A 16,642-nucleotide genomic window follows, 5' to 3' on the forward strand; every position below is an offset into this window, starting at 1 on the left:
CAGCTACAAACAAATCAACCTGTAGAGAGTTTAGCTACATTTCAAGTCCCTTAGTAGAAAGATCAGCTGCGAACAAGTTATCCAGTAAGGAATAATAGACATGTAATAAATATATTTATATAATTACTGATAAAATCAAAAACAGTTTAAGTATTAAAAATCTACTCTGTCTTTTTATTCTTTCTGTGGTAAAGAAATAGGATAGGTTTAAAAAGCCCCAAAACTAGCCTATGGCCAGCTTTGGTGTATACTAATACAAAAAGAAGTGATATCTAATCAAAAACAGCCAAGCTGTAAAAAAAGGTGTGGCCCCTAAAACGGCCAAGGTGAAAAAAGATGTGAAATCCAAGGTGGTGGCCAAGAAATGGCTGTGATGGTAGGTTAATGGTAAAAATTTTAATAACGACAATTCAGGTGAATTTGGTGGCATTTGGTCTTGGCACAAAATTCACCTGAATTGTCGATATTAAAATTTTTACCATTAACCTACCATCACAGCCATTTCTTGGCCGCCACCTTGGATTTCACATCTTTTTTCACCTTGGCCGTTTTAGGGGCCACACCTTTTTTTACAGCTTGGCTGTTTTTGATTAGATAATATATATTAAATACAGCATTAAATATATCAAAATACTTACAGGTGGCCGGATATAGAATTTTTAAAACAATTGCCAAAATTTGAGTTTCAGTCTACCTCACTGCTTGCTTTATCACAGTCGCAATGTTAGACGTCAAACAAAGCAGCGCACAGCCATCATATATGCCACAATAACAAACTCACTGGTGGGATGTGCCTTTTGGGGTTCCGACAAGTGTAGACCCTCTACGCCTTTTCTTTTCTTTTATCTTCAATCAGGCTGCTTGTCTTTTTCATCCAATGAATCCATATCGAAGTATTAATTTTCCATATCAACACTTCCTTTCAGCAGCATATTTAGATGCTGCAGATTTATTTCAGAGCTGCATTTCAGAAGCACTTCAGTTCTGGTGCTACTAAAGCACAAAGAGATATGCTAGCTAGATATCTGCTTGCAACTCCGTGATTGGTTACTTATCAGTAAACAAGATGACCTCACCCCAGCCTTTATTGGTCTAGCTAGCTGCACACCCCTTGGCTGACTTCTGATATACTTCTAATACAACAGTCACTCTAGTCATGTAAGATATTCTAATAGAACAATCACAAGTTACATTGTAGCTAGCTGTGCTACAACAAAAACTAAAATAAACTAGTATTTTAAATAAAAATTGTTTATTTAAAAATGAAGTAGGAATCTATACAATAAATAGTAGTGAAACAAGAGATGAATGATGCATCCTATATATTACAGCATAGCTTGATGGGAAAGTCACTACTTTGGCACATTAGCTATAACACAATTTCATTTTGTTCAGTTCCCATCGAGGTATGCTGTAATAGCATACATCATTCATCTCTTTTTTCACTACTTTTACTGCATAGAACCCTACTTCATTATTAAATTAACAAGTTTTAAAAATACTAGTGGGAATAACTTAAAAATCAGTATGTGTATAGGTTAACCATCACAGCTCAAACCTTTTATGGTTTAAAAGAAATCGCATTGACAGCTATAGAGTTACAAGGGAAAACCAAAAAACTGTAAATGGCAGGGTCAAAATACTCTAACAGAACAGTCACCGTGGGATAAAAAGGTACATGAAAAATGTCAAAAAAAGTTACTGACCAGCATTCGAACCAGGGACCTCCACACTGAACACCCAAATCCTTAACCACTGAGCCATTGCTATCACAGCTGATCACCTAACTTATTTTCTACTTTATAAATGCTAAAATCTACTCAATAGTGACAATTTCATAAGTTCGTACATCTAGCTAGCTCCCAATGGAAAATTTATATTGTTCTAGACATTCTATGTATGTTCTATTAGAAATCCTCAAAAAAATACACTCTATTAGAGCATTACAATAGTAATTTTAATAAACTCTGTAATACTGCACTATTACAACTTCTCGATGATTTCATCAAATCAAAGTCAATTGTCATTTTGGTACATGCAGATTGAGGTGGGGCAATACACTACTACTAAGACCTACTCGTGCCAATCATCATCATAATAAATGTTATGCTAATAAAACATTTGACAACAGGCTGCAAATTGTATTTTAGCATAAAAGATGCAGGATTTGCTTTGTAAAAAATGAGTAACTGCATCTTATCACGTTTTGCATGAAAAATTGAGATACTCTAATAGAACAGTCACTGAAAAATCTTAATTGACAAATACCATATATACCTAATTAACTTGGAAGGAATTTACTTTGTAACACTGTATATTTCAAATAAATATAGGCACTACATATGTTTTACAACTTTATAATAGTCATGAACAGGCAAGCACAAAATTATATCAAAACTTCTGACTCTGCATCACTTTTACACTTGCATTGTAATTAGATAATTGGTTTGTGTATTGTAATTCTTTTTTTCCTGAGCATGCCAACAGGGCTGACTGCTCAGCATAAATCATAAATGAATTAACATCAGTAGCTATAAATTGTCTTCAGTAGGTCTTTTTCTGTATTGGTAGAGCACTAGGTTTGATCACATCATCTTCATTGCATCTGTAGATAAGAACAATGATTTGTGTAAAAAAATTAAACTTCAAAGCTACTTTATGGTTGGAGGTGTCTGGAGATGATACTGTAATATCCTCTTGGCCTTTGCTAGGTTAATAGTACAATGAAAACATGTCATTGTAGGGACAAAATTTTCTTCTGACCTTCTTAAGGAGCTGGCTGCAATATGCAACCACTTTTTACACAGTTGGCACATGAGGGAATTTTTACAATGGCCAATTTAGAAGACCTTATTAAACTGGTTTCACTTTGTTTACACCTTACTTAAAGGACATATGAAGCTAGAACCATATAACAAGCAATTTAACTATGCAAAATTTATATTGTGCAACATTGCCTTACTTGGAACACCACAAACCCTCAAGCCAATTGGTAAGAAACATCTGCAGTGCAGCTGTTCTTGTACTAGACAGATTTAGTGATGGATTTTTAGTGTGTGACAGCTTATGAGACTGGCAGCAAAAGGGCAAGTGTTGCTTAGTAAATGCTAAAAAATGTAGGCTATTGCATCACAGATGAACATTTCAAGTTGGCTGGCAGCCCAAAGTGTAACACCTCCAGTACTTAGAAGCTGCTCCTGATGAACCAAATGATGACGATGTTATGTACAGGATATCCAGAAAGATATTTTTCAGGATATCCATTTCAGCTCTACGTATATGTGACCATCTCAGTGAAAACCCATCTATAGTATGTTCACGTTGAGCTGAATCCTCAAAAACATTTAATAACTCACAGATGCAGTTATACACGATCTTGAAATTTGGCTCATTTGTAGTACTGCTTGACCCGCTAAAAATATTTTAAAATCTTGTTGTTCAAATGTTTTACATAATATTTACGGCCAATCAAAAGTTTCACAATACATTTCCTATGGGGAAGCCATATAAGTACAGTGTCCATTATAGCCCTTTCCTGAACTTGTAATGGATCCAAACTGTACGTGTCTGTTGTTGACACCTTTGCTGTTACTAATAATCATCTAGTTGGTTGAAATGTTAAATCTTTTGAGAAAAAATCCACTTTTAATTTTTAGCTGTTTTTCAGGATTCAGCTCAACGTGAACATACTATAGTTTGTGCAACCTCCAAATATTTTTTTATTTTCTCAGCATTATCTGCATTTTCCAAGGAATAGTTCACCAAAGTTTCAGGTGAGTAGTTTTGGAATTACGGCACTAGACAGTACAAGGAAATCGATTTGTACAGTGACTATACTAAAAATAAACTACAGGCACTTACAATTGCAGCCATAACTTCAGTTTGGATTAGTCTACAATGTTGAAATTTGGCTTACAATGCTCACCATGGATTGGCAGATCAACAAAGGTATAGTTTTAGCCCTGGCAGACACTTGCACATAGGTGTATGAAGGTGGTTGTGTTGAAGAAATGGTGATGATTTTATTTATGTCTACAGCATCATAAACAAATGTACGTGACACACAAACCACTGAGGCTACAGAAATGAAACAAAGATTTTCGATCTCCCCAAGAGTAGGCTAATACGATGGTGTATATGTTTAATCAATTCAAGACTTTCTTTCCTGAGTTATGGCTTGATTAAACGTGTGTAATGTTTTTTCTGTAACACACATAATTTCACCAATTTCCTTTAAATTTCTTTTTTTCTCAAAACGCATGCTTTTGCAAACTAGACAGGTTTTCACTGGGACAGTCACATATATAGTAGCCAAGCATAAGACAAAAATAATATCATTCACCAGTGGTTCATTAGTGACCACAGCATTTCATGAGTAAACTGTGGTGGGTTTTCAGACAACCTGGAACATGAAATGCCAAAAATATCTAATGCCTGGCTTCCATCCTAAGTCAACTTGCTTTGGTGGCCACTTGTATAGAAGTCCACCTCTCTAAGAAGGCCAAATTTTAAATCGCCATGAGACATCTATATGGTTAAATCAGTGCCGTGCTAAAGCAACTACCTGTTTGAGAAATTTTGATCCAAAAGTAACTATCTTAAACAGGTCCACTGCACCTATACTTAGCTAATTTACTACTCAGGTATATAATGCTCTGCATAGGCGGATCTACTGTAGGAGACACTGCTAGGGGAGCTGAGGGAAGGGGGGGGGGGGGGGGGGGGGCAAGAAGTTACAGTGTTTTCTTTCCACTAAGAGGAGAAAAATGGAACTTTATACAAGTTATATTCATTTGCATAACTTTGTTTGGCATATAGCTAGCTGAATGAATGAAAGGCATACACTTCTAAGACTATATAGTTGGATTTCTGAGAACATTTTTAAAATTAGACCTCCTAGGTTTGAATTTGGGAACATTTTTGATAGCTGTTGGCTAACAAAATGCATGCTTTGCAAAGCATATCGGTTAGCTAAACCTGTTTGATGGTACAGTGTACTGTTATAATTTCTGAAAATTGTCAGTAAATGACATTAGAATTGTGACTGTTCTATTAGAGTAGTGACTGCTCTATTACAGTATATCTCAATCTTTAACACAAAATTCAAACTTATTTGTGACTGGCTCTGGGAAAACCGTTCTTATCGCCCATTTAAAAGTATCGAGAAATGTTGGTTTTAAATATTCAGAGTGTTGTAGCTGGCCAGTGGTGGTAGCTACGCATACCAAATTTTCTTATGTTTCACAGCAATTTCTTACCTTCCAGATCATCCACTGATGAAGTAGCCAACAGCCAAGTTTCCCGCCATTTTAGATAGGTTTTAAACCGAGGTTGTTTGTATCAGGCGAACTCCAGAAGGGTGGGAGGCGGGGGCCTGGGAGGCGGGCAAGATGATGTTCAAAAATTGAAAAGGAACTTGTTGGGATGAATTAGGCCAACTCATGGGTCATTCAGGGCTCAGAACTGGCTAAAATGAAAGGAAATTTACAGCACAGGTCATTGTCCAACACCACGGAGGTGTACAGCCACACACAGCCATCTCCTGATTGGCCAGGGCTCCATCAAGACTCCAGACCACTCGTACGACTCGCCACTGTGCTTGAAAGAAGCGGCCAGCAAAAGCAGACCACTTTACTCTGGTCGACTGTGACAGTGAAATTTTGATAGTACATTCATTAAGCTTTGTGTTTGTGTAAAAAAATCAAACTTTCTGTCTTGGGTGATAAGAACGGTTTTCGCAGATCCAGTCACATTTGTCTCATTTTCACAGTGTATAGTTTATAACTGTAAAGTGCATTTATAACTGTTGTCTTCTATTTGCCTGTTACCTTTCTGTAATTCTAAATACAGTGTGAATGCATGATTCCTGTTTCTGAAGCCACTATAATCCTGCAAGTCCAAGGGGGAAAGAGAAAGGCCAGGGGGTGCATAGCTCCCTTTTGCCCATCCTCAGATCTGCCTATTATGCTTAGTATGGTAAACTGCCTAGCGTTGACACTTTGTATATTTCATAGTATTTATGTTACAATACATCTAATCAAGCCACCTTGTCATCTGTCTAAACACAATCCCGAATGTGTCATATACTGTATGTACAGCAATCCGTCACCTGCTCAATGCAGTTGGCTGTAAAGTGACCAGGTAATGCTTTAATGTATATTGTTACTATTGATATTGCTTACCATTTTTCACTGTATATGCACTTTTACATTTATCTCTTCAATTTACTGATGGGTGCTGTGCAGTTTGTAGACTGGTCTGTGCATAATATGGTGATTTAGAATACTAAAACTACACAGTGTTTCTTGCACATGCTGTAATGTGTCCACACATCTTAGACATATGTATTGTCCCCTATAAATACTACTCAGTTTTATTTTTCCACTGGGTTGTAATTGGTTTGAGTAAGACATTTGAGTCGCATTTTGTCCTGGCCAAGTGGATCTCATCCACTCACAGAATGTACAGGATCAGATCATGTGTAAAAATGAATCCCATCCAAAAACAGCTTATAGCTGTAAAAAAAGTGCGCGTCCAAGTAAAGCAGAGTTAACTGCGACAAAAAGTAATGATATCATAATGCGGCCATGTGCGAGGTGTGCAAGTTGTAATATTAGCTAATCAGATAATACAATGTTATTGTTAAAGTGTTAATGAGAACTATGTGATGCTGCTAGTTTTGAAGTGTGTGAGCATCTTCATAAATGCCACATAAATTTAATTCTCAATAAAGCAATGTGTATAGATTCTCTGATAGTAATAAATAGTTTGAGTTTGGCCACCTTTCCTTTGTTCGTAGCATTGCTGTATACAGGAAAGGCGGCCAAACTCAAACTATTTATTACTATCAGAGAATCTATACACATTGCTTTATTGAGAATTAAATTTATGTGGCATTTATGAAGATGCTCACACACTTCAAAACTAGCAGCATCACATAGTTCTCATTAACACTTTAACAATAACATTGTATTATCTGATTAGCTAATATTACAACTTGCACACCTCGCACATGGCCGCATTATGATATCATTACTTTTTGTCGCAGTTAACTCTGCTTTACTTGGACGCGCACTTTTTTTACAGCTATAAGCTGTTTTTGGATGGGATTTCAATACTTTTTGTTAGAATAAGCAATGCACTGTTGATAACAGTAGGTGAGTCAGTAGTTTCCATGGTTTTGACAGAAACCCCAGATTACAGTGACAGAATATTAAAATATAACTGTAATTTTAGTGGCCAGGGCCGCCCACATTGGGGGTAACTGGGGTATTTTTCCCCCTACCACAGCCTGAAAGGGGCCACTTGAATACCTGTTTAAAGAAAGATCGATATACTCTAATAGAGCAGTCAGGATCTAGACCCTTCCTTGCCCCTGGGCCCCTCTTTAACTCTTTTCCCTGGGCCCTCTAATTTCTCTGGACGGCCCTGTTAGTGGCATGCAACTGCAGTCAACTAACACCCATTTTAACTAGTAAACCCTTAACAACACTTTGCCTTTCATCTTGTACTGCATTGAAACGATCAAGATACTCTATTAGAGCAGTCACAAAACAGCTGTAACACAGCCATAGGCGGCGGAAAGGGGGGGGGGGCTTAGCCCCCCCTCAGAATGATATCACACCGAAATTATCTTTCTTGGAGTGGGGCTGAAAACCGTGATAAAGATCGAGATACTCTAATAGAGCAGTCACTCTAATAAAGTATTCAGTGTGTAGCGAGCTATGTAAGGATTTTTATGTAGTTTATCAGCTAGAAATGGTAGCTGGTGAGGTGGAAGCTCTTGTCAGTTGGTTGCGACGTTTTTTTTTTTTTTTTTTTGGTCTCACCTTACTAAACTATAGAAATAAGTCTGGGTCAGCCCAGCCCCCCTCATATCAACTACTTGCTCCACCGCTGAACACAGCAATCAATATTTAGCATAGTTACAACTTCTGCTTAGCATCGGATTGTATAGTTTAAATTACTAGCTACTTACAGACTTTACAATATAAAAATATGGCACTTGTAGAAATGTGACTGTTTTATTAGAGTATCTCGATCTACTTCAAGCATTGACTAATTCAAGTGAAGAAGCTACGCCCCTGCCAAGAGATCTTGTGAAATGAAATGAGAATAGTAAAGAAAAGGCAAGTATGTACAGAGACAATAGAGGGGCGCGTAATTATGTCCTGTTGTAAATAAACGCCTTTAAAATTTATATTACTACTAAATAAACGCACCAGAATAGGCTTGTGTGGCTGTTGTCTCCAAGGTTGTCTCATTATTTGTCTTTTCGTGTTGAAGGGATTTAGTCGCAATTGGTGAGTTTAACTATACATGTATTTGTGTTGTAAAACTTAATTGTAAAAAGGCGATTAGCACATATCATGATAAACATGTATTTGTCACAGTAGAGTCTCTCACGAAGTCACGATTATTATGAGACATTGGACCAGGGTAAAAAATTTACTGCTATATTTAGAGGTTGTAGCGTTTGTATATCTTAGTATCTTAATAAATAATCCCCCATGATCACTAATCACTAATAGTACAGTGAAAACTGGTCATTATTCAGGCCGTAGGGACAAAATTTTCTAACCTTGCCTTTTAAAGAGGTGGCTGCATTATGCGGCCTTAAAAAAAGGTAAGAAGCATGCTGTTCTAACTGGCTATAGAGATGGATTTAGTGTATGACAGCGTATGAGACAGTGAGTGCTGGCAGCAAGGGGGCAGCCAATCTGTTAGAGCACCAAAAGCACTGCTTCAGACATAGGCAGTTGACTGTCAGCCCCAAGTGTAAAAAGTTTCACTGTTGGTCCTTATAAGCTCCTGATGAAGAAAGTGATGAAGTCATTATCCATAGGATATATTTTTCAGAGTATCCATTTCAGTTCTACAATATAGTAGCCAAGCATAAGATGAACATAACACAGCATTCCAGTAGTTTAGTGGTGACCACAACACTGCCTGAGTTAAACTGTGGTGAGATTTGAGACTACCAGAAGCCCTGGAATGTCTTCAACACATGAAATACCAAATATCTAATGCCTGGCTTTCATCCACAGTGGACCTGTCTTGGTGGCCACTTGTACAGAAGGGAAACAGCTAGTTGCCACACCCCTTAATTATCAATTTGTAAAATCGTTAGCAAAATTGTGTGTGCGAGCAAGTGCGATGTGGCAGTGCCGTGTATATGGTTGCTGCCTAGCAGTGACACATCACGAGTATTGAAGTCACAATGCGTTACTGTATCATCCATCTAAATACAATCTCTGAATGTGTCATTTTGTGTAGAGAGCAATCTTCCACAAGAAGTGACCTGCAGGTTTCAGTGTATATTGTTAACCATTAATATTGTTCACAATATTGTGAACTATATGTACAGTGAAACCTCACTTAGTGGCCACCTCTTTAATAAGACCACCTCATTATATTGGCCACCTCTAGTAGGTCCCAAATATAGCTAAGCATTACTTATGACCTCATTAATAAGGCCACCTTGTTATTCAGGCCAAATTTTTTGGTCCCACAGCCTGCCATATTAATGAGGTTTCATTGTACTTATGTGAATTTTTATTTTTCGTAACTTTTCTTCAGGTTTACTGATGGGCACTATGAAGCATTGTTGACTGGTACGTGTATAATGTGGTGACTTGAAATGCTAAAACAGTACGTAGCGTGTCTTGTATGTACATGTAATGTGTTGTAATGTGTCCACACATCCACACATCTTAGAAATAAATATTGTATTCTCTATAAATAGTCAGTTCCATTGTGCCACTGGGTCATAAGTTGGTTGAGTATGGATCATCCAGGGCACTTGAGTCACATTTTGTCCTGGCCAAGTGGATCTCATCCACTGACAGAATATACAGGATCAGATCACGTGTATAAATTACGGTGGAACTTGTTTATTGCCACCTTCACTCATTCAGCAGGTAACAGTGTATAAATTCTCAATTGGAATTGGCTTTTCAAGAGTGGTTGTCTTTCTATACTAGTGGCCATTAAGATAGGTTGTACTGATAGAGTGTACATACTAGAGATGCAACAATATCCTCCACTTAGTGTCGTTTGATAGTGATGCAATGGAGACTATGTATTATTGCATTTAAATACTATACTATTATATTGCAACTCTAGCACGTATTTATAACAGGAATGTTTGTTAACCGTTTAGACATACTGGAGCCACACCCACTCATCTGGATTCTACAAATGGAGTCATACCAACTTGTTGTCATCATACTCACTCGTTACTCCCATTGTGTTTGGATGAATATACATGCCGTCATGTGAGACTTGCTACCATGGCGGGCCACTGGAAAACATTTGCATAGCAGTTATATTACAGTCATTATTGTACAATTCTTACATTATTGTTGTGAAAAGTGTTTGGTATTCATGTGTCTCCTCTGTATGTTGTAATTACATGTGTAATTTTGTGTGGGGGTGCTATAAAATGCAATAATGCATGGTGACAATTGTATTAGGCGATTTTGCACACTTCCTTTTAAGCTAGCTACATGTGCTAATTACTCACAGCTTGTGTCAACAACTGGTAACCGCAGTTGTACTCTTGTGTCATTCTTTAAGCCGCGCCCTTAGAGGACAAATTATGTGGGGGCGACTAATTTCAAAACGAAGGATGGTATGCAGCACCATAGATTAGCTATATCTATGGACTATAATCTATGGCAGCACACTTCTTGGTGGCTATATGTACTGATTAACTACATAGAGCGCCAGTTCATCAATACCCAGAGACCGCAGTTGTGCTCTACGTCATTCTTTAAATTCCGAGTAAAATTCTTAGAGAGCAAATGACGTGGGGGCGACTAAATTCAAATTTCAAACTAGCCATTCTCGAAAACAAATGTTTCAATCTGAACGAAACTTTCAGAACAGTTTAAAGACACATTGCCCTACATGCCAAGCGAGTATTGCGGAAAACAACAATCTGGGATTTGTATTTGGCCTCTAGGTCGACTGAGGACGACTGAAACTTCGTTTGGTGCTGAAATCACGACTGTAGGGTAATCATGTATGGTGAAATCGATGATGTGAATCTTGAGGTGATTGAGTGAATACTGAAGCGATAACAGGGCGATCAATGTTCGGAATGCACAAAGGAACGCAAGGCATACACCTGCGGTTGCGTCTAACCGCATGCGATAAAAATAAAAAATAAAAAAAAAATGAAACGTCCCCTTTCATGTCGGCAATCTCGATCACGAAACAATCGGCATGGATTTGCTTCACTGCTTGTGTGGTAGTTACTAGTGACACGATGAGTTCAACTCCAGAGTTTCAGAGGGATAGCGTAAGTGACGGGTGGATTACAGGAAGGCCAAATTTGAGAACGTTCGTTCTTGTAAAATCCTCACGTAGTGGTCGCGTCATTTATTGTCTGCGGCGCGCGTTTCTGCTTTACTGGCCGCGCGACTCACTACCGTGAGTCTTGATTATAGTGGAACCCACCTTTGCTCAATAGTAGCAGTGTAAAATTTATCTCAATAAAGTGATTTGGAATTGGCCTTTTTAGAGAGGTTGCCCTTCTATACTGGTGGTCATTGAGACAGCAGCAAGCTTGGTTGTACTGATGGAGTGTACGTATTAGAGATGCAACAATAATATTATGCTGCTGTTAGTATCGTTTGATATATTGCTGTATCGTGATGTAATGGAGACTATGTATCAATGTACTTAAATGCTATACTGTTGCAACTCTAGTGCATACTTATGTGAACCACACCTAGTTATCAAGAATGTGTGTTAACTGTCTAGACATACTGGAACCACACCCACTCATCTGGATTCTGCTATTGTAGCTACACCAACTTGACATTGTCAGTAGTAGATTTACTCCCAGTTACTCATCTGTGTTTGGAAATGTATATACCATGAATACACCATCATATGAGACTTGCTACTGTGGTAGAATCTGCAGGGAAGTGAAGATATTGTTATCATAGCAGTTATATCACAGTCATACAATTCCTCCATTATTATTATGTACCTTTAATCTGTTGGGTATGCATGTGTCCTGTGTATGTTGTAACTGCATGTGTGTACGTACATGCTTGTACTCATATCAAATTTGTGTGTGGATAGGCATGAGGCTATTATGTTCCAAAAATTGAGCATTATGCTTTTGAACAGTGCTCAAAAAATCATCTATTATGCTTTTGAGAATTGCCCATTATTCCCAAAATTATGAGACTATAATTGGCTAATTATGCTGTATCAGACCATTTTCATTGATGTTTAAGCTTCAGATAATCTTGAATTCTTTAGCTGGTTGTTGTATTAGAGCATTTTATTTCAATGTGACTGCTTTATTAGAGTAAATAATTCCCAAAATTATGCCACCATAATTGGTGGCTAATAATGCCAGTTTATTGTTGTATCAGACCGTTGTCGTTGATGTTTAAGCTTTAGATAATCTTGAATTCTTTAGCTGGTTGTTGTATTAGAGTATTTCATTTCAATGTGACTGCTTTAGAGTAAATAATATTCACTGACTCTTCTATTGGGGTTTCTGACTGCTCTATTAGAGTATTACAATATTTTTCAATGGAATCGTGGAATCCACACATTTTCCTACTATTAAAGCTTTATGATCACCTCAAAGTGCTAGCATAATTGCTGATTCCCACACATACCTATTATGCCTGAAATTATGCTGTCATAATCGCCACATCCCTATTTGTGGATGCGGTATAAAATGATATGCATTGTGAGAATTATAAATAGTTGGTGTACAATGGCATAGTTTTTTTTGCGCACTTCTTTTATGGCTACATGCACTGATTAACTACACTTACATACTATTCACAGTCCATTTCAATAACTGGTGACCACAGTTGTACTCTGTGTCATTTTTAGCTGCACCAATAGAGACTGAGCAAATTATTAGTCCAGTCATTTTATGAGAAAATTTAAACTAATTGCAACACAAATGGTTTCAACAGTTCTGGCTCAGAAAATGTGCTCTATAACATATCAAAAGTCCCAGCAAATCCCATAAGGGGTAGTGACCTTTTGTGTGACCTCTTATAACACTTCTCATTGTTTTACTGTGATGTAATATCGTCCACTACTCCAGCTTGTTTCAGTACTTTTTATCAATGTGTTATGATCCCTACTCTAGTTGCACAGTAGGGATATAACACTTCTTATTGTTTTACAGTGATTTAATATCGTTGACTACTCCAGCTTGTATCAGTACTTTTTATCGATGTACTATGGTCCCTACTCTAGTTAAAAATTCCAAATTTTTCTGTGTACTTGTTTGTAATCTTTTTTTGTAAATATTATTATGACTGATGAACCCATTCATCTGAAATGGCACCGCGCGCCCCAGCTATATCAATTATCATCTAAAAAGTGAAGTATCCATTACGCTTCGTTGTCAGCTACATATGTTCAACCTGTTACACAGCATTTCAGATCTAGAACTGTTCGAAAAGCACCTCTGCAATTCATGCATACTGAAAAAAATGGTGCCAGCGCCCCAGTTATATCAATTATTGTCTGAAAAGTGAAGTATCCATTACGCTTTGTTGTTGGCTGTGTTCACCATTACACAACAGTACAAATTGAGAACTGTTCGAAAAGCACCTCTGCAATCAAAACAGCCACTATTAAAAATATGGATGATTTCCATTACGAATGGAAGTCATCATGTGCTACTGCCAAATTGACACCTTTCACTGTCAGCAAAGATGAATGGGACACAAAGGAGGACACTGGTAAGTCCATGAAGAATGCATTGTATGTACTGCGGCATGCCAAAAGGTACCTCTCGGGCTGAAGTGATGTCAAATAGTGAAAAAATTAAGCCCGAAGTCTTAGCTGGTTTCGAGGTACACTTGTCTGAAGGCATCAGTCAGTCAGTTAGGCAGTCAGTCTGTAGGAAATTCCTTTAAATGAATTATTTTTTAAATTCCGTAGTAACTTGTTGAAAGCATTTCAGGCTGATCTGAAAGCTTCTTTGGGCTTAGTTTTACCTAACCAGTACCGCCTCATCGTCATCAAGGAAAATTGAGGCTCGTTTTTGGGTGATGTTATTTTGTGGGCCACACCTACTCCTTTGTGGTCCCTACTATACAGTATGATAGTACTGTATGATATAGTTTGAGATTTTGTACTTTTTGTGAGAAAAGTATAAAATTTGGCACATAAACTGTACTTCCAGTGACATTAATTTTATTTTTGGATATATTGCCATGACCTTTGGCAATCTTTATGGCCATTTTTACATTAAAAATTCATCATTATTTGTCTTAATCTCCCTAAGGAATTGCTAATTTTTACACCCTTAAACATAGCTTAAAATTACAGTGGAATCTCCATAAATGGACACTCTCTACTGTATGGATCCAAATTTTCGTACTTTAAAATTTTTGTAAAATTCTTGATTTTTGACAAAAGAGTGTAAAAGCTATTTTCATAACCTTAAAAAAGTACGATAAATCGATCAATTTTTGCATTTTCAAATTGAAGCCCAAGCAGTGTGACTCGCGATCATGCAGCTTTATGTGTTTACCAGAACAGCATAGCAGCCATCACAGACCTCTTTAAACACAGTTTTTAGCACTTGTGTCAGGGAATACTGTGTCTACCAAGATGTATGGGTATCAGCAAGAGTTGAAACCCTCTTGTGTGTTCACAAGGAAGGAAATTCTCACAACGCTTTCACAGTTACGGTCATAAAGGCTGGGACATTTGTCCCGAAAGATCAGTTCTACTTGTTCTTTGTTTATTTTCAATGGAGGGTTGATATCCCTGAAGGTCAGAGATCCACACAGAAGGTATTTGAGTAATTTAGCGCAAGGTGGCCTTGAAATGCCATGCATTATTACACTACAAGAGACAATAGACAAGACCAAGAAATTGCTAGTTATTAGTAGCAAAAGCAATGACGAGAAGAAAGGCACATCGAAAGAAATTGATCTGTCAAAGTCATTATGTGCCCCAACATAATCTGAAGCAAAGAAATTAGAGACAGAAAATAATCAAATTGTGTGGGCTGTATTTTCAGGAACAAGAGTACAGCTTTATTGTGAAGATAAATATTGATGATCAAAGAACAACGCAGATTGAATGACTGGCATATCAACTTTTTCTCAAGCCATGTTGTTGTTGTTGAGGTCCAGTTTCCTCAGTGTAATGGATTAAGGAGCACACGTTTGCAAAATCAAGTATAGCTAGCAAATTTGTCCAGATTTTACACACCCGTAGTGATCACTGGGTAGTAATTTCTAATAAATTTTGCTCTGTGGATGAACTCACCTTGTATGACACTGTATAATGATATTAATGACTCCACCATGACATTGACACTCAGTGTTTGAAGAAGATGTGTTTGAGGAAGACATCACTGCAAGGTGATGTTGCATTAAATGTTAAAGAAGAGTTGTGTAAGTGCCTGTTTTGCTACATCAATATCTCAACAACAAAGCCTGTCTCAGCGAATCATTATGGTACCACTACAATTCATCTCAGATTTTACACTCCATTACGAGAAACGCACTTTGGCAATTTCTACACAATTTTCTCCACTTAATGATTCTAGTTTTGATGTTGTGTAGAATCAAGACTCACGGTAGTGTGTTGTGTGGCCCAAGAAGCCAGCGCACCACACCGTGAGTATATTAACAGGAAAAAAGAAAACACAATTTTCATACCTATGTAGCTCTGTGATCCCTTATCCGATTAGAACCAAATTTGCTACAGAAGTGCCAGCCAGGAAAGGGAATCTACATACCAAATTTGAAGAAATCATTCCAGACATTTCTGAGATACCCTGTACAAACGACCAAAATTTCATTTTAATGTCTTCATTTTTATTTTTCATTTTGCACACTTTGCAAAATCCACCATAAAACATAAGTGCATGCTCCAATTGGGCTGAACTTTGGCACACTTAACGGGCTCACTACAGCGGATGTCAGTTTCAAGTTTGGCAGGAATCAGATGAACATTCAGAGTTATGACCAATTGTTTATGTGAAATAAGGTTGAAGGTCATTCACGCCCACAGGGTAAACCCCTTGAAGGAATGAGCTGAAAATTGCTATATAGATGGAGTACCTATCGTAGTAGTGCCTTTTGGTGGTTTGAAATGAATCCAGATAAAAGTCATCGAGATATGATACAAAACCCAACCTGTGACAGTGTCACAGTTACGCGATTGATTTTTATGAATAAAAAAATTAGTTGTCATGCCTACTAGGCAAACCTCTTAGAGCAATGGGCTGAAAATTGATATGTAGCTGGAATAATCATCATAAAACGTCCTTGCAGTAGCACAGAATAATCGGATTACAAACCACTTAGTTATGATTCGAAAGCAAACTACTTGCAGCAGAAGCAAGATCGAGATACTTTAATAGAACATTCAGCTGCCAAGATTCTATAAAAGAACAATCACCAAGCAACTATAAATAAATTACTCTATCGATTCAGACCATTACAAGTCACCCTGCAGGGAGATAAGCTTGAAACCAATTCATCCTGTTGAGCGTTCAGCCACAAACAAACCACCTTGTACAGAGTTAAGTTACAAGCAAATAAGTGACCCTGTGGAGAGCTCAGCTAGAAACAAGTCACTCTGTAGAGAGATCAGCTAAAAACAAATCACCCTGTAGAGAGCT

The 16,642-nt window shown here is 37.5% G+C and overlaps 1 protein-coding gene and 1 long non-coding RNA gene across 5 annotated transcripts in view; one reads left to right on the forward strand and one right to left on the reverse strand.

Moving 5' to 3' along the window:
• The window catches only part of LOC136264309 (uncharacterized), an 88,924-nt gene that overhangs the window by 9,403 nt on the left and 62,879 nt on the right, over positions 1-16,642 (reverse strand). The window lies entirely within an intron of this gene.
• On the forward strand, positions 7,810-10,466 carry LOC136263771 (uncharacterized). Its single transcript, XR_010704782.1, has 3 exons — positions 7,810-8,303; positions 9,580-9,651; positions 10,163-10,466. It is a non-coding gene; the product is annotated as an uncharacterized lncRNA (long non-coding RNA).

Source organism: Dysidea avara, chromosome 8 (assembly GCF_963678975.1).
Source record: "Dysidea avara chromosome 8, odDysAvar1.4, whole genome shotgun sequence".
Classification (NCBI taxonomy): Eukaryota; Metazoa; Porifera; class Demospongiae; order Dictyoceratida; family Dysideidae; genus Dysidea; species Dysidea avara.